We start from the raw sequence: 26,042 nt of genomic DNA on the forward strand, positions 1-26,042 counted from the left end.
TCCCCCCAGCGCTAGCAGCGACCGACTGATACCGCTTTCGTGAGTCCGCTACCGCACTCACGAAAGACGTCGTGCACTTTCTGCAACTCGCATTAACCGTCCATCGATCCACACCGATGTTAGTAGTGGGGGACTTTAATGTTGACATAAAGACAAACAGCTATTTCCTAACACTTATGCGGGAGAACATCCCGTTCCTCTCGCTCGTAACGCGTCCCACGGCTGTGACAACCTCGCGAGGCACTTGTATAGATCTCGTCTTTGAGAATCAAGCATTGGTGTACCAAGTCGAACATATATCAGTCTATTTCTCCGACCACAAAGCTTCCTTCATGACTGTCAAGAACTGTTAGTGGAGTCTTTGTTAAAGGAATACGTGTGAAAAATAAAAAAAAAATTCTGTGAAAGCGCATACATGTGTTGCTCGATTTCTTTGCCTCAATCTATCGAAAAGGTGAAACAGCTTATTTGCTGCGCTCAAATTTCGCATTAGGAAGTAACGTAATCGTCGGTAATTTTTTTAGAGAAGCGCTTTTCGCCATGTTTTAAACCTTTACAGTTTTAGCCTTTTATTACTAACACCACTAACTAGTTGTTTTTTAGTCATTTATTTACCTTTTATATTATACACCTTTTATCCGTTATTCTTTGGTTTTGTAACACATATTTTTGATGTATTGTAATCAGCATAAATAAAGAACTGTTCTTCTCAGCTTAATATCTGATATGGGTTCTATATGCACCCACGATATAAAACCTATTTTTGGATGTTGGCGGAGTGCGTGAAGCCTGCTTCACCTCCGCCGCAGGTCGGCCCGGTATTGCACTACCTCCGGGATCGGCCCCCGCTCACTTAGGTGAGACTTCAATCAAAATGAAGAACACAAGCTCGAAGCGAGCCCTCAATTGACACGCACCATTCCTACTATACGCAACGATGCCGGTTCACGGACCATGAGAGTAACTGAAATGCCACTGCCGCGCCAGCAAATTTCTCATGACGGCCTTCGAGAAAAGTACGTGAAAGCGAAAGGAAGAATCAGGAGAGAGAATCGGCAAATTATTTGTCTAAGAAATAGAATTCTTATTTATCCGATGTTTCTGAACGATTGTCTGCTGTAATGAACCACATGGGGGGGGGGGAAGGGTTATTAGCCATGGGTTTTGCAATCAATGTAAGTCCCTCTCAAAACCAACACTGGATTTTTGGAGTTCACTATCGCTTGGATCCGTAAACCACAGCGCCGACGCAAGCTCGCCCTGCCAAAATCCGCTGCTTTAGTGCAAGAAAGGTTCCCTATGAAAGAAATATGGGGTGCCCGATTTCTGGTAACTACTGTGCAGCCTTTGTGTGCACATTTTCGCTGCAGTGGGAACGAGCGCCTCGAAAACAAACTGGTCGTATGGCCAAGTGTGGCGAAATATATTCAAGGGTTCAGAGGTGCCTCAGCTTTCCAACCTGTACGTTATGAATACCTGTTGCTACCTTTTCGTCATCATCATCCTGCTGGCGACGCCCACTGCAGGGCAAAGACCTCTCCCACAATTCTCCAAGCACCCCTGTCACGTGTACGCCGGTCACGGTCACCATGTAGTCCCTGCGCATTCCTAATCTAGTCTGCCGTCCTAAATTTCTGCCACCCCGTGCTACGCTTTCCTTCTCTTGGAATTCAGTCCGTAACCCTTAATGATCTTCCCCCCACATTGCATGCCCTGGGTATGCCCATTTCTTTTTCTTGGTTTAAACTAAGGTGTCATTACCTCGCATTTGTTCGCTCCCCCCTCCCCACAATCTGCTCCATTCTTATCCCCCGTAACGCTACTTCCATCATCCTTCTTTCCAAAGGTCGTTGCGTCGCCCTCAATTACCCTTCGGTAATCCTTTAGGTTCTTCGTTGTGGCACTCGTGGCATCTTTCTCATTTAAATAAGGCTATTTTGTTTAGTTTTGGGGGAAAACTCAATGAGCTAGGAGCGATCGCGTCGCCGGCGCCGCTCTCATCAAGATGGAGGCGCCCGGCTTTTGGACTGGTGGTTCGGCTTAACGCAGAACACGCCTGCAAAACAGTGAAGCGGCTATAAAGGGGGAAAAAGTAGCGCAGTGAAGCGCATGCTCGGGCGAAAAACGCGAACATTAGCCAAAAATACAACCAAATCGCCAAATACGAATTTCCGTTATGGGAAATTGGAGTTCAGTTGGCGAGTTGCGCTCGCCTGAGGTAAAGAACATAAATGCGAGTGCCACATCAGCCAAGTCAAAGCTTAGGATCGCGTATCATTTTTTTCCCTTGCCTTTTACTCCTGGCCTGCGTGGCCCTAGCCCGCATGCACACGAAAGTTGTGGAATAATGAAAACAGGAAATAATGCGGTGACGGCTGTATCATATGTATTTTGTGCGCTTTGTTCTTTGTGGACTACAGCGGTGTGCGTTATGAGAAAGTTTCAGTGCCTTTCTACTGCGACCAGCGAACCTATATTTAAAACCACATTTACGGTTATTGCTCAAACTACGGGTGGGCTTTTTTTTCCGCTACAAACGATGGGTCATCGCAACCGCGATTGGTTGTGCTAGAACCGTTCTTGCCAAAGGTTGGCTTTATACGCGACCCGTGACGCGTGGTCGGCACATTCAAGCAGTCAATTGCAAACCGTTCCAAGAAGAAGGATGCACTCCACGTTCCGCCGGGAGCGCTAGTTCGAAGATTGTACTTTTAGACCCTCGAGGAAGCACCGCCATCGCACGTTTTCTGTAATACGCTCAGATTCAGAGCGACCGCGACCACTTGTCTTTGTCAATATCTCGGACCCACTTTTTTTTTCTTTAATCCAGATCGTCAGACGAGCCCGCGTTCACGCGCACTTGCTCTCTCCGATAAGCATAGAAGCTCGGTTGGGGTGTTGTAGGGCCTTGCGCATGCGCTGCTGAGCTCGTCGCTTCGCCGGCCAGTCGACGCTGTCGCGGTACTGGTAATCAACTTCGACGTGCATGGTTAAACGTCACTGTGAAACGTCACGACTAGCAATGCAATGTGTTTGCGAGCAATCGGAGAAATGAGAGAGCCCCTGTAGAGTAGTGGAAATGTTCCTCCAAGTATTAGGTTTGCAATTTGCGCCTACGAACATGAACTAGACAAAGGAAATGATCTGTAGCCGCCTTCACTTCATAAAATTGCCGTACGAAGAAATTTGCGTGCGCACGTGATCTCCCGCATGAAACCAGACGATAGGTTAATTTTAGCCGTTCATTTTGATTTGCCGAATGTAAACCGGAACACTTTCTGCACGCGCTCTTGACGTTTGAATGACAATCAATGACATCCTTTTTTTATTTTTTTGTTCTATCTGGAACCAAAAGATTTCAGGACGCCCTATCAATCTTAGGTTCGATTAGATACCGTGACTGTTATGCTTCCGTTACGTCACCTCTGGTATATCTGTTGAACATGCTGAGGTGTTAAGCTTCATGATTACAGCATTGAAAATCGCCACTTCCCGAACTTTTATCGCGCCGATGATGAACCGTATGCTGAATTCTTATTGTAATGATTTTATAGAAAGTTTTGTAGTTCTATGGCTAGCTTTAAGGAAAAGAAAAACATCGCTCAGCATTGTATAATTCAAAACAACTAAAAACATCTGCAGGTTATTCATACTGCAACGAGAACACTAATATTGCTGAAAAAGTTGAAATCTGAACATGCTCGAAGGAGCCAACAAACGCAATTGAACCAACGAACTGAACTGAAATTATTTCATCAAGACATGCCCCGAAAAACGTGGCCACTATCAATGCTCATTTCAAAGCTGTTTTCTTTTTTTTATGACGGATAATAGTTATCTTCCCAATGGCGGATGTGAAAATTTCAGAGCACGGCATTTTCGAAATCTCAAGGCCCCGGCTGCTTTCTCTCTTCTTTAAATATGTTGCGGGTGGCAGATGGAGAAAATTTTCGCGCACATAATTTATAAACCTGCAGTTGATTTTCTTGAAGAATACAAAGTGCTGAGCAACCACCAACCGAGACAAAATTAAATCGATATTACGCGTGATGATTTCGCATCGCAGTAACAAAAGGGTAACAAACAGACGTCCATTTCATGGTGTGTATTTCACGTCTCTCACAGTAATAATTAAAAAAAGCTACTGCATAAATTAGGTTTTCCCGAACTGGATGGTTTCGATCAGCTTTTGAACAGCCCCTCCTTAAATTATGTGGGCGTTGATAGAGTAGGTGCGGGCCTCTGTTGTTTAAGATTTTTGTAAATGGCATCGTTACTGGATAGATGCGGACGTCTGCGTGATGTGTGAAACTCCCTTGAGAATCAAGGGAGAACCAAAAAAAATCATATCATGGTGAGAGAAGTGGCAGATGAGTACTGTTATCGGGAGAAAAAGAAATAACGCGTCGTACTAAGGAGCCACTCCTCTTAGATGTGAAGCTCCAAACAAATTGTTTTTCTTAAGACGCTCTATAAAGCTTCTTAAATGCAGCACCCGTACTCGAAGACAAGAATGTCCCAACTGGAAAGAAAGCATGAAATTCGCGGCGCCCGTTTGCTGTGAAACAACGGGCAACATTACGCAAAGTCCGCTACCAGGTCAGCCGGGGCGGCCGCGCTTAAGCCTGAAAATGCTCGGCGCTTAAGCCAGGTAGCGAGCAAAAATGCACGGCGCTTAAGCCGAGGATTGTTGCTGAAATTGTGTGTAGTCCGGCAGGAGTCTGCCGGCGCCCGCGCGCGGCAAAGTCCGCTACCACGTCAGCCGGGACGGCGAAAAAAAAAGAAAAGAAAAAGCAGCCTCCTTGTTTTAGTGCGCGCGAAGCGGCAGTCAACGCCGGCCTCGCTGTTATAGCCCCAGAAGGAACGCAAGCTCCTCTCTGGAGTCTCTCTTTCGATCAGACTCCGCGAGGTCCTCGTGTATAGCGAGCGCCTAGCGCCAAGACACATCGCCCCGAAAATCGGCCGGTTCGAGACCCAACCGCACCCATTCATGTTTCGGGAGCGCGGCTTTCGATGATGCCGAAAGCCGCTTTTTATGCGCGTCACTAGCAGGATGACGAAGCACTTTGTTTTCCACAAGAAACGCGTGCGACACAGCGCACGCAGCGCAGCTCCCCGTGGCTGCTTCAAGACAATCAAGATGGGCAACACCCTCTCGTCGCAGGTGCTAGCAGCAGTGGTCTGCTGCCGTTGTACTTGAGCAGAAGGTGCCTGCAAAGCACCCTTTTGCGCCAGCAAGACTAGCCGTTCAAAGGGGCGCCATACTGCGACAACGGTCCCCTTCCGTTTCGCCTTTTTCTGCACCCAGTTTCGACGGAGCAAAAAAGAAAGAAAAGAAAGGCTGCGCTTAACGGCAACCGTTTCGTGCGAGGCTTGCCACCGGCAAAGAGCTCGCTCCTCCTCTGTGGACCGTCTCACGACAGGACCCACCACACTTCGCACCTGTCGGTACTGCGATCGCTTTTGCTCGGGAAGGATGTACGTTTCAGTGCTGTACCGCGGACAAACCTTCCAGTCAGAGGCTAAGCCTCAATAGATCGCAGTGTGGTGGCTGCTCTACTACTTACGACACCACGACAGGTACCTAAGTCGTCTTCAGACGATTTGACACTGCAGCGATTCAGGCCAGCCATAGCCCCGGAGAGCCACCAGTGGCCTCGACAATACTCGGCCTCCGGTGTAGCGCTCTCTGGGTTCATTTGGCGTCATCGAGCCGGGAAGCGCGGCAGCCCGCCGCGCTCGACCCGGCGCTAATCTTACCCGCTTTCGCCGCAAGTGCACACGATATCGTTGCGGTGCTTAGACGGGATTCTGAATTAGAGGCGTTCAGTCGTAATCCCACGGATGGTAGCTTCGCACCACTGTTCTCTCGACAAAGCACGTGAACCAAGTGTCCGAATCTGCGGTTCCTCTCGTACTGAGCAGAATTACTATCGCAACGACCAGTCATCAGTAGGGTAAAACTAACCTGTCTCACGACGATCTAAACCCAGCTGACGTTCCCTATTAGTGGGTGAACAATACAACGGTTGGCGAATTCTGCTTCGCAATATAGGAAGAGCCGACATCGAAGGATCAAAAAGCGACGTCGCTATGAACACTTGGCCGCCACAAGCCAGTTATCCCTGTGGTAACTTTTCGGACACCTCTTGCTTAAAACTCTTAAAGCCAAAAGGATCGAGGGGCCACGCTTTGGCGGTCTCGAATCGTACTGAAATTCAAGATCAAGCAAGCATTTGCCCTTTTGCTCTATGCGAGGTTTCTGTCCTCGCTGAGCTCGCCTTGGGACTCCTGCATTACCGTTTGACAGATGTGCCGCCCCGGCCGACTACGTCCCCGTTTATTTCTGAAAGCAAAGGCAAAAATAAAGGGCGGGGAGAACCTGTCCCTGCAAAGGCATACCAGGTGTAAAGCCAAATAAAAATAAATAAAGAGGGTTAAAATGAAGGTTTTAAATGAATAAATGAAGAGGGGAAGAGGGGATACTACACGCAGAAAATTTTATTAACATGTGACTTCCATGTCAATTACCTATGTACATCGTTCCAGTGTACATCACAATGAAAAACAGCATATAACAAAACAAACCAAAATCAACATGATGGTACATACAATGAACACTTGATCATGGCATTTACATGAGTTTCTTCTGCGTAGAAGGTTTATTAACATATTCCTTTGCGACCAATCGCTATATACACCTTCCCTGAACAGAGATTCATATACAGCACACAATATGAGTCATGGAATTGTCGATGCACGGGTAGACCATTATTTACACCAGTCCCTCTTGGGAGTTGTTACATAGAAACAAGCAATTCGAGAGTTCTGTATTCATTTTCCCAAACAAGACCGAACATTTCTTCTGTTGTGTTCGTATTCTACTCCCCCCTCTGTTGTAATCATCTACATTGTGTTAGAGAGACTGAAATTTCTCTCCTGACTTGGAGGAGAATGGAAGGCTAGGAGGGGACAGGGATTCGTGTTTTTAGAAGTGGCTTATGGGAGCTGCGATCTTGTCGTCTTTGACCTTCCAAAAACGGGTGTGCCACTTTCTAAGGAAGTGATCCACTCCGTTTCTTGCAAGTTCCTTTGATAATACATTTTTCATCCAAATACGGGTGTTCTTCAGTACTGGGTATACAGCTTTTTGCGGTCTTCTCCTCAGTTCCGCAAGTCCTCGCCTTTTCCATATACAAAACATGAGGATTAGTGATAATAGTTTCTCGAAGCCGGATTTCTTGATCTCCGGTTGAAGCATTCTACATCTGAATGAATTACTTGCCACTCTCCATACCGCTTTGGCTGGCCCGCACTCCTTGAGGGCATGCTTTTGAGATTCTGGTTTGGCGCAGTTGGGACATTGATCTGTCTCAGTTATCCTGAGATGTTTCAGCCGTGATTATGTAGGTGGCACTCCCCATCTTCTTTTCCATTGAAAATCCCTTATTGCTCCCAGTAAGTCTGTTTTTTTCCACCATTGCCATTTTGCCTTTGTACTTTTCTTCACTTCGTCTGGTTCAAGCTCTATTGATGCCATTGCGGCATTTACTTCGGCTGGCTTGACTTCCGTTATTGGAGTATCTGGGCAGAGTTCCTCTATTGCCTTTCAGTTGTGGACTGCATCTTTGTAAAATTCCAGTGGCCTTTCAGCGCGCGGGCCATACCATTTCTCTGGAGCCACGAAGCGACCCAACGTGCTAAGCCAATAGTGAATGGCCGTAATTCCCACATATTGTTCGCTGTTGATCAGCGTTCCTAGTGTCTTGGCAGTTAGAATTCTGGCTGTCTGTGCTACATTCGGTATGGCTAGGCCCCCTCTTGATTTAGGTAGCCTCATAATTCTTCGGGGTAAAGGTGCGGTCTTCTTTTGCCGCAGGTACACACTTATAAGAGATTCTAGTTTTTTTTGCCACTAATCTGGGCATTCGTGCAACTCTTGCAACATAGAAAGCGGGTGCGCACAGCTTGGATTTGACTATCTCAGCTTTCTCTACCAGACTGAGTTCCGGGGGTGTTGTCTCATCCGCCAATTTCCGCGCTTTGCTGAGGGGTTCTGTCCAGCTTTTTGCCGATACGTCTCCCGATTCAAACCAGATTCCGAGCACTTTTACTGCATCTAAATATTGTATTTCGGGTAGTTCTTGTTCATTGAAGGTACCGAATCGGAGTGCTTTGCTTTTCTTCTCATTTATTTTTGCGCCGGAGAGGCTGGAGTATTCATTAAAAATGTGTAGCACCATTCTGTAACTGTCTTCGTCTATTATGAAAAGGGATATGTCATCCGCAAACGCAGAGATTTTCACTTCGAGGTTCCCCGGCAATGGGAAGCCCCTAATCCTTTTTCTTCGTTTATTTTCCGCAGCAACGGGTCTAACGCTAACACAAACAAGCTGGGCGATAAGGAAGCCTTGGCGCACACCCTTGTTGATACTGAAGTGTTTTGTTACCTTGTTGTTAATTAAGAGCTCACTTTGGGAATCACGGTAGAGAGTTCTTATAATGTCGATGAATTCTTGTGGGAAGCCGAAAGCCTTCATTACACTAAACATATTCCTGTCGCATGTTGTCAAATGCTTTCTCTTTATCGATAGTTACGAATGCGCCGTTGTAATGTTTCGCTTTGGCATAGGCAAAAATATCGCGGGGAAGAGTCAAGGCCGCAAAAATGGACCTGCCAGGGATCGCTGCTGCCTGAAATTCAGATATGATTGTGGGTGTGATGCTGCTTAGTCGGCTTGCTAGTATTGACGTAGCTATCTTGTAATCCGAGTTGAGCAACGTCACTCGGCGCCAGGCATTAACATCGAGCGGGTCAGCATTTGGCCTTAAGAAGGAGGACGATTCTGCCTTTTGTGAAGGATGCGGGTTTTATGTGGTTCTTGATTACATCGTTCAATGTTTTTACTAGTCGTTCTCCAATTTCCGGAAAGAACTCGTGATAAAAGCCGATAAGGATGCCGTCCGGCCCTGGGGAGGATTCTTTGTTCATTTTACTGATTTCGCGAAAGGCTTCTTCCTTTGTGATTGGTGCGTACAGGTGACATTCGTCTTCGTATTTTATCTGCGGGAGATGTGGCAACCATGTGGGCGTGGTAGGTACGGGTTGGCCGTTTTTTTCTTGCATGATTTCTTGGAAATGATCTATAAAGATATTTTCTATTGCTGCCTGCTTTGTTATCATGTCTCCATTCTTGGATCGTATTTGCCTGATGTTGTTCTTAACCATCGTTTGGCTGGCGTCACGCTTGATGTTTCCGTCAGTTATTGACTGTTGTCCTTGGGATCCCATGGGCTGGTTCGATCCATGTTTTATTTCTTTTATGTGCTCTCGGTATCTGTCGCAAAGGTCCATTAGATATTCTTGAATACAATAAGTCAGATCGCCCCCTCTTTCTATTATGCGGATCCTTCTAGATATATCATTTAGTTTTGCGGTGAGTTTCTGTTTTCTTTCTTTTCCTGCTTCCATTAGTATTCCCTTCCACTGATTTTTCAAGTCTTCCCTCTCTATGTCCTCTGGAGTAAGTTCCATGCATCGGGCGAGGTTCTGCTTAATGGTCTGGCATGATTGTTGGTCCCGTATGAGATTCACGTCCATTTTCCACCTGTTCGGTAAAGGCTGTCGTTCGCTCTGTCCCTTTATCTTGAAGTTAAGGGGTCTATGGTCACTGAAAGATTTGTGTCCTTCCGGGCCATTAATGATTTGGATTGCCAAAACACCGGAAATCAATTCCGCAGAGAAATATGCTCTGTCGAGTCGTGTTTGTGTTGTCCCACAGGAGCGTGTACTACCAAACGTGTTGCCATGCGTCACAATCCAGGCCTCTGACATGTTGTGCTATGACAGTAATTTACGTAGCTCCCTTGCGTGGTGGTTGGGTTTCTCCTGTCCTGGTCCCCTGATGTCACGAAAGGCGTCTAGGACACAGTTGAAGTCTCCCACCAACGCGCAAGGTGACTTGGAGGGTATGTAATCCCAGATGTCTTTAAAAAAGTCGTTCGTTAGATTCCTGGATACCGGTGCATACACATTGATTAATCTGATTTTCTGGTTATTTATGTACAATCCAGGCATATGATTCGGCCCTTCGTATCGTAGTTGCAGAAGGTTCTATTACGGAAGGGACCAGACACAAAAACCATTCCTGTTCCGCACGATTTGGAACCTGTAAGTTAGAAAAAGGCGTCAACTCCATTCTGTCGACGAAAAGATGCCACATCTTGTGGAGTACGTATATTAGTTTCCTGTAAAAATAGGATATCTATGCCCTTTTCTCGGGCGAAAGTAATTAGTTGTCTCTGCTTTTCGAGGTTGCGCCGTCCTCTAATATTGAATGTTGCACAATGGAGGCATTCCATTGACAAAAGAAAAAGGAAAAAAGTCCTACAAAAAGTGGAAGGTACTGGAGGGCGTTTGTGTTTTGTGTCTGATTTGGTTTTGATCTGGTGTTTCTTAATGCTCATTGCCACACCCGTACTTTGGTATTTTGTGCTTGCTCCGTTTCAACTTCCGATTACTATTGCGGTTGGTGCCGCCAATCTTATCTACTGATAATGCTTGCATGAGCGGCTTCGTCCCATCCACATCGCCGAGGCGTGCTTTACGTGGTTGCATTTGTTGTTGTGTGTGTAGGGCGGCTTGCAGGACCGCGCCCTCTTCACCCTTCCCGCCCTGTGCAGATAATTCCATGTCGCTGTCCGAGGAATCTGCTCTCTCAGTCGCGGGTGATATTTTTCTGGGTTTTTTTAATGTTGATGTTTTAGAATCGCCCTCACTACTTGACAACTCCCCTTTCTTCCTCCTTTGCGTGTTCGGGCTTTCGCTTTGATTTCCATGTCCTTGTTCTTGACTTCTGTTTTTTCGCGATGATCTAGATCGTTGTCTCTGTTCTTTCCTTAAAGGATTGTTGGTGGGCGTTGTTTTCGATTCTTGCCTACTCTGATGGTTCGAAGGTTCTTTCTTCGCCGGCGTTTGCATTCCGGCTGTCGACGTAGCTCGCGGGGAGGGGGGTGGAGGCATGTCTAGATTCTCTTCCATGCCTGGTACGCGGTAGCGCCCACTGCTCACGATTGGGTGCTCCCCCAAGTTCTTTTTCTTTTGCGCATTTAGTCCGGAAGGTTGTTTTAGGTGCGATTGTTTTACGCTCTGCGTTTTGGGAATGGGTTCTGGCGCTTGGGGAACCGGCTTTGACGCGGGGCTTTCGGTTGTATTGTTTTTGTCCTGAGCTACGTTCGTGTCATTATGGGTGATTGTTGCACTATCGCTCGTCTCCCTTGAGGAGCTGGTTGGAGTTGGCTCCTCGGTTGTTTTTAGAGCGCAGCTCTTTGGCGTCCGTTCCTGGGTTTCGCGTCGTCGTCGGCCTCGTAACCAGCTCCGCCCCCCTTTCATCCCCCCAGCGCTAGCAGCGACCGACTGATACCGCTGGATGCCGCTGACGCCGCTAGAGAGTCAAGATAACGTGACTGCATAGAACACCGTCGCCCTCCCCCCCCCCCTCCCCCCCCCCCCTGTTCCGCATCGGCGGCGTTGTCCCTGAAACCAACTCCGCAGCTGGGGTTGACTCACTATCGGCGTCAGCGGCATCAGTCAGTCGCTGCTATCTCTTCCCTCCTCCCTTTATCGTGTTGTACGCTTGCTGCGCGCGCTTCTGCCCCCATCGTTTGCCGCTGGGTCTACACGCCGCCCCCCCCCCCTCTTCCTGCGAGTCTCGCTCCTCCTCCAATGCAACCCCTGTGCGGTGGCAATCAGAGAGCCAGATCGGTGGCGGCGGATCTGTATATGTGCACCGCCCGAGCCGAAATTGCCGCTGCCGTTCGCCACTGCGAAATTATCTGCCAGTTCTTTCTGAAAAATAAAAAAAAAATTCTGTGATAGCGCATACATGTGTTGCTCGATTTCTTTGCCTCAATCTATCGAAAAGGTGAAACAGCTTATTTGCTGCGCTCAAATTTCGCATTAGGAAGTAACGTAATCGTCGGTAATTTTTTTCTTCTGTCGATTCGACTGGACTGGACGACTCGCTCATTTCCGTACTTGTTATTCTCGGTGTTTCCTGGCTACTGGTTTTGCTTTGCGCATCGCCATTCCAATAGTCTCGACGGGGGGTTGGAGGCTTTGCTTCGCGAGGCTGTAGCACCTGTAATCCTGAAGCCTTTGGCAGTGCTGGGAAATCTTTATCTGATGGAGTGCCGCGTGCTGACGTTGCGTCCGCCTTTGGGAGGGCCCACGCCGCCCCCGCATACGATTTCGCATAGGCTCGGCTGCGAAAGCATGCTCGCGTGCCATGGTGTCCTCCGCATTTCCTACATTGCTCTTCGCATTCCGCGTAGATGTGCCCGAAGGCGCCACATCGCTTACAGAACGGGGCTGTACATGCGTTAGCCATGTGGGACCCGTCCCCACAGCACGCACAGACGCGGCGCATGCCCCGATATTAGCACATGACACGGAAACCCTGAACTGTCAAAAAATTCGGAATGGGCTTGGTCATTTCTATCCTCACGACTCGCACACCGTTCAGTTTGTTAGACCGGTTGTTGGCCTTCGCGAAGGAAATACTTTTGACTTTGCCATACTGCTGTAATGCGAAGGACAACGATTCCGCCGACAAATACACGGTGTATCGATAAACATTGACAAAACTCACTGGTGCTCCGTCCGCGTCAACCGGCACTTTGAGTTGTTAACAAAGAACCCTTCCGCTACCATTAAAGCAGTCGCTTGTGTGGCATTGCGGGTACAAACAAGAAATTTGGCCCCACCCATATGCTGAAGAGCCAAAACGCTATCTTCCCCAGCTGTACTTTCTACCGCGTCAATTAGGTCAACAATGGAAATGTCTCCGTCAGGAGCGTCAAACAAAAAACAATTTTCCCTCAAAGGGGTCTCACAGCTGGTCTCAATGCTGGGGGGCGTTGCCATGCTGCTGCTGGCGTGGCTCCTCCGAAACTCGTGACGGAACTAGGTTCCACTTGTGACGTACAGCTGGTGCTGGGCGCCGCTGCACCCTGGTAGTCGGCGGGCTCAGCAGGTGGCGCTGGCTCCGCTATGGGCAGGGGGTTGGACGGCGGCTCGACAGGGGGCGCTTGCAGAAGTGCTGGCTCCCGTGATCATAGGCCACTCGGCAGGCGCTGGGGAGGCCCACCGGGTTGCTCCGCTGCTCAGCAGATTGCACTCGGGCAGGCAGGTGGGTAGGCTGACGGGTTGCTCCTGGTCGATAGGCGCTCGTAGACTCCTGGAGGTCCGCCGTGGTCCCGACGCGACCTCCGGGGTGACTGTGACGACGCTTGACGAAAGTCTTCTCGGCCTGGGGCAGCGATCTTAGCCAAAAGGCCGAGAAGCGATGTCTTTCACTTCACTCCATTGTACTACTGCCTTGTGGGTGCCCTGCCGACATTGGTAACCTCAGCAACAGCGCGGGCAATTTTATAAAACTCAGCCCGTCTAGAGACTCTATGCTCTCTATCTCACGAATGAACTCGCGACGCCTCAGTCTTTCACTGTTAACGAAACGCTGTCGCGTAGAAACGAGACCCGAGCGCAAGCTTGTTTGCAAGGCAAAACCAACGAACACAACCTCATCGAAAACCGAACAGGCGAGCGCAAAACACGCGCAAGGGGAATGCTTACATCCGTCTGAATGCGACCGCTCAAGGTGACTTTCTTTGAGGCCTTCGTTTCAAGCCCGTGCGCAAGTGTAATACACTACGCGCATTTCCTTCATTTCCTTTTATTTACTGCAAGGCCCACTGAAAATTTTGATACAGCACAGGCCGGGACGTATTGCAACGTGTCCAATCGACCGGTAGAATTATGTAGCGCGCCCCATGTACGAATGAAAGCGAATGAAAAAAATAATTATAGAAAAGGCTGCGCACTCCTTCCAACCGGAAACATAGAGGGGAGGAAGATCGCCATGTGGAGCACAGGTGTTGTAAAAAAAAGTGCTACCCCATCATCTTTACCACTGCCGTGTGTGTGTGTGAGTGCGTGTGCGTGTATACACACACATATGCATGTGTGTATACACACACATACATATACACGCGCATGCACGCACGCGCGCACACACACACACACACACACACACACATATACGCACACATGCTAGCATAGCTTAAGCACAGCTGGAAAGCTCAGCCTTGCGCAAGAAAAAGGGACCACGCCCTTTCACAAGCCCCTTTGAAACATTTAAATGAGTAACATGAGTACAGCGAGGTCGTTCGAAATTTCTGGCACAAAAACGCATCCGCGCCATCTGTGTGCGGAACTAGGAAAACCTACGGAGAAGATTTCTGATCTGTTGCTGGTATTCACAGGTATTCACAACATACAGGTTGGAATGCTGAGGCACCTCTGAACCCTTGAATATATTTCGCCACACTTGGCCATACGACAAGTTTGTTTTCGAGGCGCTCGGTCCCACTGCAGCGAAAATGTGTACACAAAGGCTGCACAGTAGTTTCCGGAAATTGGCCACTCCCTTTTTCTTTCATAGGGAACCTTTTTTCCACTAGGGCAGCGGATTTTGGCAGGGCGAGCTTGCGTCGGCGCTGTGGTTTACGGATCCAAGCGATAGTGAACTCCAAAATCCATGTTGGCTTTGAGTGGGACTTGCACTGATTGCAAAACCCACGGCTAATCACCCTGCCCCCGCCCCCCAAGTCCCCGCAGGGGCGTCTGTGCAAGCAGGCGTTTGGTGCGTTGCGTCACCACGGACCCGAGCACACGAGGGTTGGCCCCTCCCGCGTGTAGCCGTGCGTGGCTTAGCCGTGTCTGGGGAAAAGGGGATCCTGGGGGTTGAGCCGATGCTGGATGTTTGGACCTTTAAGGCCCCCCGGCGGAGGCAACACACCTCTTCGGCCTCGGCTTCACATAGACGGCACCTCCAGGCTGACCCACCTGGGGGAAATCGGCAGTCGCCTTTTCCTGTCTCTCCCTCCTTAAATCTTCGTCTTTATCTCTCACTTTTTGACCTTTCCTGTCTCCTTTTCTCTTCTGTTTACTTCCTTTCTCCTGGCGGCGAGGGTTAACCCTGTGTGGCTATCCAACCTTGGGTACACCATATTCGGTTATAGTGACGGCGTACGACTGGCGTCGTGCAGTCTTGTATGCAAGCTCTGCCGCGTCCCCTCGTTGGGCTCCGTGGTGGGTGGTCGGCGCTGTTGCCGAATGTATATATTTCTTCATGGAAACTTCTTTCCCTTCCCTTGTTGATCGCCCTCAGAAACGAGGGCGCACCAAAGATGTCTTCAAGTTTTTTGGACACCAAACCCAGAATTTTCCCCGCTTCCACGTTGTTCATTCTGAAAAGCCAAACAAAGCCGTGCGAAACATTTCACCATTCCTTGTTTCAAAGTCCCTGACTGATGTTTTTGGTCCAGGTTATAAGGTATCGAGGATGACAAGCGGCGATCTCCTCTTGGAGCTCCGCGATTTAAAACAATATGAGAAACTACCGCAACTATTTGGGGAGACTCCCATAACAGTAACCCCGCACCGTACCATGAACACCACCCGTGGTGTTGTGTCAGATGATGATTTGATTGACCTGACTGAGGCGGAGCTCCTGGAGGGCTTCAGCGAGCAAAATGTGATCAACGTCAGAAGAATTAAGATGAGGCGGGACGGTAAAGAGATTCAGACGAAGCACCTTATAATTACTTCTGGATCAAGTATCTTGCCCGAGTCAATCGAGGCCGGGTACATCAAGCTCCGTGTTAGGCCGTACGTGCCAAACCCACTCCGTTGTTTCAAATGCCAGCGCTTCGGCCACAGCTCGCAGAGCTGCCGAGGCCGCCAGACTTGTGCTAAATGTAGTGCCCAAGAACACACCTCTGAAGCTTGTGAGAACGCTTTCCACTGTGTAAACTGTGACGGGGATCACGCCGCGTACTCGCGGTCGTGCCCCTCATGGAAGAAGGAAAAAGAAATTGTAACGATCAAAGTAAAAGAGAATATATCCTTCAAAGAGGCACGCAGGCGGGTTTCATACCTGCCCAAGAAAAGTTTTGCCGATGTGACGCGTCAGGGGGCAGCGACACAACGGCCACCGGCGGCTGTCCGACCCACAACCAGCGAGTCGGCAGTCACGCCATCTGCCCCCGCGGCGGTTGCAGCTAGCCCTGCTCCGTAAACCCACCAGACGGGGCCACCGACCACGAAGGTGGGTGCAGCTGAGGCTGCCCCAACCTCCGCGGCCCCTTCCAGCGCTGGCAACAGCCAGCGCAGCCAAATCCCCCACGGAGCCCCATCGACCTCCGGGCTGGTGGGTGCACGGGTCTTGCCCTCCAAGGCAGGGCCCTCGCTGGTAAATTCTCGCTCGCAAGAGCACGTGTCCGGCGCCTCACAAGAGGCAATGGACACTACACCTACCCCCAAGGCGCAACAAGCGCCTAAGGAGCGGCGAGGCTCCCTCGAACGCTCCAGAAAGAGTAGAACGCCCGTTACAGGGCCTCGAAAGAGCTCTGTAACTTAAGGCATCACCTCCGTTTCCATACACACAGCACTTATTTACCTTCAAAATGGCGATACAAATTATTCAATGGAACGTCAGAGGTCTTTTTAGGAACCTTGATGACGTGCAAGAGCTTATACAAAAACACAATCCAAAGGTGCTGTGTCTACAGGAAACACATTTAAACCCACAACACACAAACTTTCTCCGACAGTATGTCAAGTTCCGCAAAGATCGCGATGATGCTGTCGTATCATCAGGCGGTGTTGCCATTTGTATACATAAAAGTATTTCCTGTAAGCGTTTACAGCTACAAACCCCCCTTGAGGCAGTGGCGGTTCGAGCTGTTTTCCTAAACAAACTCGTCACCATTAGCTGTCTTTACGTGCCCCCACACTACAAGTTAACAAAACACGAATTCCAATCCTTTATAGATCAATTGCCAGAACCTTATGTTCTTCTTGGCGATTTCAATGCGCACAGCTCCCTGTGGGGTGACACTCGTACAGACGCGCGAGGTCGTCTTGTTGAACAGTTCCTTTTTTCTTCAGGTGCGTGCTTGCTCAATAAGAAGGAACCCACGTATTACTCCCTAGCAAACAGAACCTTTTCTTCAATAGATCTTGCCATAGTTTCCCCGTCCATACTGCCCGAACTCGAATGGGAAGTTACGAACAATCCTTACGGGAGCGACCACTTCCCTATACTGATAAGAACATCTAAAGAAAACGAATACCCTCCGCAAGCTCCTAGGTGGAAGGTAGACACAGCTGACTGGGAGAAATTTCGAACTCTCACTAACATCTCATGGGCCGACATGTCTTCTCTAGAAATTGATGCTGCTGTGGAGTATCTTACATTATTCATAATAGATGCCGCATCAAAATGCATATCCGAAGCGAGTGGTCTGGCATGCAAACGACGTGTACCGTGGTGGAACAGCGAATGTAGGATCGCCCGTAAGAATCAGAACAAGGCGTGGGGGTTGCTACGCGCTTGTCCCACTGCAGAGAATCTTATGAACTTTAAGAAAACTAAATCACAAGGCAGGCGAACCCGCCGACAGGCCAGAAGAGAAAGCTGGCACAAGTTCTTATCGAGTATTAACTCGTTTAGGGATGAGGCCAAAGCCTGGAACAGAGTTAATAGGATTAGAGGGCGGGAAACACATTCACTTCCCCTGGTAAACACACAGGGCGATACACTGCAAGACCAGGCAGACTCACTTGGGGAATATTTTGAGAGCGTTTCAAGTCAAACAAATTATACACAATCCTTCCTCAAATACAAACAAACAGAAGAACGTAAGCCATTAACAAGAAAAGGTCGAGAGAATGAGCCTTACAACCGCCCTTTTTGTATTGCCGAATTGAGAGCTGCCTTGAGTGCATGCAACAGCTCCGCACCAGGATCTGATAGAATCATGTATGAAATGCTCAAACACTTACACAATGTCACGCAGGTTACACTACTCACACTTTTCAACACCATTTGGGATGCAGGTTACCTTCCAGCTGCATGGAAGGAAGCCATTGTTATCCCTGTTTTGAAACAAGGCAAGGACCCTTCCTCAGTGGCAAGTTACCGCCCGATAGCCCTCACAAGTTGCATTTGTAAGGTGTTCGAAAAAATGATAAATCGGCGACTCATCTTTTTCCTTGAACAGAGCAAAATTCTTGATCCTTATCAGTGGCTTCCGAGAAGGACGCTCCACAACTGACCACCTTGTACGTGTAGAGGCAAATATCCGGGACGCATTTGTACACAAACAATTCTTCTTATCCATATTCCTCGATATGGAGAAGGCGTACGATACGACGTGGCGTTACGGAATCTTAAGAGACTTGTCAGAAATGGGCATCCACGGTAATATGCATAATATAATCAAAAGCTATCTGTCAAATCGTACCTTCCGGGTAAAAGTCGGCAACGCACTCTCACGCCCTTTTACGCAAGAAACGGGTGTACCCCAAGGAGGCGTGCTGAGCTGCACGCTCTTTATCGTGAAGATGAACACGCTTCGTGCTTCATTACCACCCGCCATCTTTTACTCTGTCTACGTGGACGACATTCAAATAGCTTTCAAATCGTGTAACCTCGCAGTCTGCGAGAGACAGGTACAGCATGGCCTGAACAAAGTCTCAGTGTGGGCAGACAAGAATGGATTTAAGATCAATCCTAACAAAAGCTCTTGCGTTCTTTTTACAAGAAAGAGAGGCCTGGTTCCGGATCCTTCCTTAGAACTGTGTGGACAACGAATACCTATTAGCAAAGAGCACAAATTCCTAGGTGTCATACTTGACTACAGACTCACTTTCGTCCCCCACATTAAATATCTTAAAGAAAAATGTCTGAAAACAATGAACATAATCAAACTCCTATCCCAGACTACGTGGGGTAGTGACAGAAAGTGTTTGATGAATATCTATAGGAGCCTCATTCGATCGCGACTAGACTATGGTGCCGTGATCTATCACTCTGCCGCCCCGAGCGCACTAAGGATGCTAGACCCAGTCCACCATCTAGGAATCCGATTGGCCACTGGCGCTTTCAGAACGAGTCCCATACAAAGTCTATATGTAGAATCACATGAATGGTCTCTCCACCTACAGAGATCATACATCAGCCATACATATTTTCTGAAAGTCCACTCAAACCCCCAACATCCCTGTTTTAATACCATCAATGACATGACATGTGCTACACTCTTTCGCAATCGTCCGTCCGTAAGACAGCCTTTCTCGCTGCGTGTGAGGGAGCTTAGCGAAGAAATGCACGTTCCACTCCTCGAGCTTCGCCTAATGCATCCAGCCAAGCTGCTACCTCCTTGGGAGTGGCAGCTCATACAATGTGATATATCTTTCGTGGAGGTCACAAAGCATGCTCCAGAGATTGAAATCAAGATGCATTTCCGGGAACTCCAACACAAATACTCCTGCACGGAGTTCTACACAGACGCATCGAAGTCACGCGACGGGGTGTCCTATGCAGCCGTCGGTCCATCCTTCTCGGAATCCGACGTACTGCACCCGGAAACTAGTATCTTTACGGCTGAGGCCTACGCACTGCTGTCGGCCGTAAAGCATATAAATAAATCAAAACTCCAGAAATCAATTATATATACGGACTCCCTCAGTGTTGTGAAGGCCTTGATGTCTTTCTGCAATCACAAAAATCCAGTATTTAATGAACTCTACTCCGCACTGTGCAAATCATATATGTCTAACCAACATGTGATCATATGCTGGGTGCCTGGACATAGGGGCATCGAGGGAAACGTTCTAGCTGACCAGATGGCCTCATCAATCTCATTGCATGCAGATAATCCTACTGCTTCGGTCCCTGTCACAGACCTGAAGCCTTTCTTAAGAAGGAAACTACGAAGCCACTGGCAACGCATGTGGGACGAAGAAATAAATAATAAACTGCATGTAATAAAGCCACAATTAGGTTTCTGGCCTCCTGTAACAAAATCCCGCCGGACAGATGTCCTATTCTGTCGTCTAAGAATAGGACACACTTTTGGCACACATAACTTTTTACTCACGGGAAACGAGCCTCCAACCTGCGGTAGATGCGGTGAGAGGCTGACCGTCCTCCACGTCCTCCTGGAATGTCGGGAAGCCGAACATGAAAGAAAGAAGCATTTTCCCTTAGCATACCGGCAGCGCATCCCCCTTCATCCTGTTATGTTACTCGGCCCAGAACCTTTATTTGACACGAACGCAGTTCTAAGTTTTCTGAAAGATGTTGTCTTGCATGTTTTTAGCCCCACATGTTCGTAGCGGGTCCTCTCTCCAGAGGATGCCGCTGCGAAAATTATTTTCAATAGCACATGCCTCTAGGCCCTTATGGTCCAAGGGCTCTGGCGAGGCAGTAGTGCTGTAAGCAATTTAAAGTCTCGCATATTTTAAACATTGCATCATTCTTTTACAATGGATTTTAAAGTTCATAGTATTCGTCATCAGTCATCGCCATAATTTTATAGCACGTAGATTTTACGCACTTTACAGCGACTATTTTTAGGCCACTTTACAGCCAAGTAACATCTCCATAATACATCGTCAACATCACCACTTGTCATGGCGCTCTTTGGCCAAACCTGGCCCTTGCGCCACAAAACAACACACATCATCATCATCACCGCCCCCCGAGTGGCTCATTAGAGGAGACAATCGTTCAGAAACATCGGATAAATAAGTATTCTATTTCTTAGACAAATAATTTGCCAATTCTCTCTCCTGGTTCTTCGTTTTGCTTTCATGTACCTCTCTCGAAGGCCGTCATGAGAGATTTGCTGGTGCGGCTAACAAATTTGCGACGGAACAAGTGCGACGCTACACACAGATGGAGTGGCAGTTCAATTACTATCGTGGTCCGCGAACCGGCATCGTTGCGTATAGTATAGGAATGGCGCGTGTCAAGTGAGTGCTCGCTTCGAGCTTGTGTTCTTCATTTTGATTGAATGAAGTCTCACCTAAGTGAGCGGGGGCCGATCCCGGAGGTAGTGCCATACCGGGCTGACCTGCGGCGGAGGTGAAGCAGGCTTCAAGCACTCCGCCAACTTCCAAAAACAGGTTTAAAATCGTGGGTCCATATAGAACCCGTATCAGATAGTAAGCTGATAAGAACAGATACTACACTAAGGGAAGTTTTTATTCGTTCATCATATGGTTTCGTGCAAATACAGATTAACAGTATACAGTTCACTTACTGTTATACAACTTTCAGGTGCACTCATAACCGTCGCACATTGCGGGGTTGTTTTACAAACAAGGCTATGCTGCATTATACAATGCTAGGGCTACTCAAGGGTCATAAGCATTCATTGAAGACAAGGGAAATATTATTAAACAACCTTTGGACCTTATGCCTCCCCTGCGTATTCCTGTGGGCAACTATTGTTGCGACACTGGGGGTTGTGTTCTGGACAACATGTTTCCGGAAGTGGGTTTAACTCCGAGTGAGGTGCTGGAGAGGGGACATTAATACGGCATCGATGGGTACGTGAGTTGCCTATTTTTTTCGGATGAAAAATCTTGTGTGCCATCGTCGGAGGAAGCTTTCCTCGCCTGTTGCATCAAGTTCCTCATTCAGATGATCCCACAAGAGCAGGCTTATTCCCTGGAGGGTGGGTTAGGCTGCCCTCACCGGCATTCTCCTTACCTCTGCAAGGCATCTGCGTTTCCACATGGCGTACATTGCAGAGATAAGTACTAGGTTGGCGGATCTGCCTTTAGTTTTCTGCGCCATGGCCTGAGGTCGTACTCCGAAAATGTTTAGTACCAGTTGCCATACGGCTTTCGCGGCGACACACTCGAATAGTGCATGGTCTGTTGTTTCTGTGTAGCTGCAGTTGGGGCAACGGTCATTTGGCACGATGCCCATTCTGTGCTGTCTCTGCCGGGTCGGGAGCACCTTCCATTTCCGTTTGACGTCAAAGTCCTGTAATTCTTTGGGAAGTTTTATCTTTTTTGGTTGGATTTCCTTTATGTGTTTCATTTTTCCTTCGTCCTCAGTTGATAATTGGGTTTCTGTTATGGTCTCGATGATTCTAGCGGGTGAATCCGTGTCTATGTTAGTTCTGGGTGCTTCCTTCTCTAACATGGCTTTCGTGACAGCGGCAGTCTTATAGAATTCTGAGGGGAACTCTGCTTGTAGTCCTGGGGGCCTACTGCAATCTAAGACACTGCGATTTGTACTACTCCAATACAAGATTAAGCCCTTGCCTATGTAATCGGCTGAGTTGCCTAAGTACCTGGCCGTTTTTAGGGCCAGAAGTCGTGTGGTTGTTTTGATGTGCAGAAGTCCGAGGCCTCCGCTCGTTGTTGCTAGTTGCAGTATGTTCCTTTTAACGGGGGTGGCTTGTTTTCCCACAAAAAGGCCGTAATAAGCTTGTTCAGTTGGTTTATCGTTTTGCTGGGCATGATGCCAACGCGACTGGCATAATTGGCAAACCCGCATACTGTAGTTCTTGCCGCGAGGGGTTTCTCTTGCAGCGTTAGGTTCATTTGTTGTAGATGGGAGATTGCTTGTTTTGCTTTGGCAATGGCAACCTGCCAGGTGGGCTGCGCCACTCCTTTCTGCGTGAAATAAATTCCAAGAACTTTAACAGTATCAACTCGTTGCACGTTCCTTATGGCGTCCGGTGGGAAAGATCCGAATATGAGAGCCTTGCTTTTTGCTTCGTTTAGCGCAGCGCCAGACAAGAGTGCGTACTTTGCAAAGATGATTCGGAAATAATGCAGGCTTGATTAATTTCTTACGAAAATAGAGAGGTCGTCCGCGTAGGCCGTGATCTTTATTTCTTCCTGTCCCGTCAAGGGGAAGCCGCGGATGCGTGTTTCTCCCTTTACGCTAGCGATCAAAGGCTCAATCGAGATAACGAACAGGGATGGTCCTAGGGGGCATCCTTGCCGGATTCCTTTTGTGTAATTAAAGCTCTGTGTGATGGACTTGTTTATCTGGATATGGCATGTCATGTTGCTATAGAGGAGTGTGATTATCGCGACAAAGTCTTGGGAGAAAGAGAACTGTTTCATTATTGTGAAAAGATACTTGTGCTTTACCCTGTCGAAGGCCTTCGCTTGATCTAATGAAAGAAAAGCACCGCTTATCTGTTTGCTTGTTGCGTATTCGAAGACGTCACGGGTAAGTGTCAGATTTGCGAACAATGATCTGCCAGGCACTGCGCATGTTTGGTGGGGAGATATCTGTGGTAACACGCGTTTGATTCTGTCGTTCAGCACTGCTGCTGTAATCTTGTAATCTGTGTTAAGGAGGGTTATTGGTCGCCACGATTGGGGGCTACTCGGTTGGGCACCTTCTTTGAGCAGTAATATGATTCTCCCTTTCCCAAAGGAGGGGGGGGGGTTTCTTTACGTTTATTATCATATTGATCATGTCGCACAGTTTCTCGCCTACTTCTTCGAAAAAGGTTTTATGAAATCCTGTGGTGATGCCGTCGCATCCTGGGGCTGTATCTTGCGACATGTTTTGGATGACGTTTTTCAATTCTTCTATGGTGACGTCATTACAAAATTGTGAAACTGCTTCTTGGTCGAGATGCGGTAAGATTTCACATGTTCAAGTTTTCGATATCCGCAACGCTGTTAGTCTGGTCCTCCTCAAATTGATTCCTAAAATGAGTTTAAAAAATGTTTTGGATTTCTTCTAGGTCGTATGTAGTCGTTCCATCTTCCCTCCTGGCCTCTACGATTTCCCTCGCATCATTTTTTCCTTCTCGGTTGTTAGGTTCTTCTGTAATGTTTTGCATTTTACATGGATCGCGTTGTGCCTTCCTAGTTCGTTTTTCGAGGAGGCGATCGTACTTTTTTTGCAGCGTCTGTTGGTATAATCTGGTGCATGAGGTTACGGCTTCCGCCCTCGTTATAATTTGCATCCTCCGCAATAATTCCTTTAGCTCGGCGGTGTACCTCCGGTGCCGCGCTTTGCCTTCGGCTTGTAAAGCCGTCGTCCATTTTCCTTTTAGTTCTTCCCAAGTCGACGGACTCATCTGTGGTGCTCGTTCGGTGATTGCTTTGAGGCTTTGCTTGAGGTTATTCTTGCTGGCGTCATCTTGTAACAGGGCAGTGTCGAGCCGCCAACTTCCGAGGTGTGTTTCCTGTCCTGGGTGGCCCCTGATTGTGCATATGACTGGGAAATGGTCAGTCATTTTCTTTAGAGGGTCTGGGAGCGTCGCCACTGCACAGGTCTGGAGTTTGGGGACGAGGCAGTCGGGCACGTAGATTCTGTCTATTCTACTCGACGTCCTGGTGGAGACGCGAGTGGGCTCAAAACGCTCATCATGGAGAGAAACCCATTCATCCGTAAGGTACAGATGGCGGAGGATTTCGCAACATTCTCGTGCATTGTAGGTTGATCCCCTTTGCCCGGGGCCTCTGATGTCCCTAGTGGAATTATTAACACAGTTGAAATCACCTAGGAGGACGTGCAGAATTTTGTCAAGAAGCAGCGGGTGAAGGGCGTTGAAGAAAGCGTTTGTGTCCGACCGGGTTGCCGGGGCGTAGATGTTTACGAAACGAATTTTCCTGTTATCTATGTAGACGTCCAGCATCAGAGTCCGCCCGTTGGATCCGTAGAAGCAATGCGCTCGCTTTCGAAACCGTCCCGTCACGAAAATGACCCCCACGCCGCATGCTCGGGTGTTTGTCAGTGAAAAAAAAGCTTCTACCTGAAAGTTACGTTTGAATGCCTCCACGTCTAGTGGGGTCCTTAAATTAGCTTCTTGGATAAAAAGGATGTCTATGTGCTCCTCCCTCGCAAGGTTCAGGATCTCGCGTTGCTTGTTTTTCTCGCGAAAACCTCTAACATTGAAAGTGGCAAAAGTAATGTGAGCCATGTGCTCTGGCTCGTTTTCCAACCTAGGCGTTAGAATGCAAACAAACACAAAGGAAAACACAACAGAAAACCAGTGGAAGAAACAGGGGGGGGGGGGGGGTTCTTTAGATGACGCGAGCGTTGCCCAGTCATTGGGGTGGTCTCTGGGTTTTTTTTGTGGCAAAGTGATGGGCGGTTTTTAATGAAGGGTTGTGTAGGTAACCGAGAGGGGGGGGGGGTGTATTCTGCGTGACTCGTCGCGAAGCGCAACAGCTGCTGTAGGGCTGTTTTTTTTTTATTCATTGCAGTCCACCTACAGGCGAGGGAAGATGAAAACGCGGGTGGGCGTGGTGTATGGTTTGTTTGTTTTTTGTGCTGCTTGTAGTACCGTGCCTTGATCAGAGCGCGGGACCTTCCCGGCTTGCTATCGCTTCTGTGACGTCCATGTCGGTCTTGTTTGTTTGCATAGTTGTTTTCTTTTGCGAAGGGGGATCCTTTCTGGGTATTTTTTTCGGCATCTTGGTTTCGCTGTCGCTGCTGGCTAGATCTTCTTTTGCTCACCTTTGGGTTTCTGGGCTTGTGCGGTCTTTAGCGTGCTTTCTTCCTTCGCCTCCCCTTTTGTTTGAACGAGATCTGTGTCTTTGTGGTTTGAGTGTCTGGGCGCCAGCGGTCGAGACGTTTGGGGTTCGGCCGCCGCGTCCTTTGAGTGTATCTTTCCCGGCTACGTTTTCTACGTCCTTTTCCTGCTGTAATTTTTGAGGGGGGTTTTCGGCACTTGGTCCGCTGTTAATTTTTTCCTGGTTCAGCTTTTTAGTTTCGAGAGAGAGCTTTCCCTCCTGTGGTTTGGCTTCCGGGATTTCATACTTTCCGCTGCTCACTATGGGCATGTCTTCGAAGGCGTGGCTTTTTTCTGGGGTGTTTTGTTTAGGCTCGGTTGTTTTCGCCTCGCCGCCGGCGTTTCCTAAATCAGCTATTCGAGCTGAGGGGCGTGGTTCGCTTGATCTTCCCGTGCTTTCTGTTTCTGTTAAATTTGCGGTTAGATTTTGGGACGCTACGTCATCGGTTATCTCATCGCAGCTGTCTTCTGGCGAAATGTTTCCCGGCCGTCGTACGGTCGCTACTTTGCATGCGCCGTTTTCGCTTTCTTTTGTGCTCTCCGCACCTTCCCAGAAATCATGTGATTTTTTTTGTGGTTGGGTTGCTAGGTTAATTGAGTACTTGCATTTTTGGTGCCAAACTCTG

At 48.4% G+C, this 26,042-nt stretch overlaps 1 non-coding gene and 1 pseudogene across 1 annotated transcript; one reads left to right on the forward strand and one right to left on the reverse strand.

The window, feature by feature from the left end:
- The first annotated feature begins 663 nt into the window (after nucleotides 1–663).
- Nucleotides 664–852, forward strand: LOC135908055 (U2 spliceosomal RNA). Its single transcript, XR_010566184.1, has one exon. It is a non-coding gene; the product is annotated as a U2 spliceosomal RNA (small nuclear RNA).
- A 20,090-nt stretch (nucleotides 853–20,942) lies between these two features.
- On the reverse strand, nucleotides 20,943–21,116 carry LOC135908052 (U2 spliceosomal RNA; annotated as a pseudogene).
- Nucleotides 21,117–26,042: the final 4,926 nt, after the last annotated feature.

This window comes from Dermacentor albipictus, chromosome 10, assembly GCF_038994185.2.
Source record: "Dermacentor albipictus isolate Rhodes 1998 colony chromosome 10, USDA_Dalb.pri_finalv2, whole genome shotgun sequence".
In the NCBI taxonomy this organism is placed as follows: Eukaryota; Metazoa; Arthropoda; class Arachnida; order Ixodida; family Ixodidae; genus Dermacentor; species Dermacentor albipictus.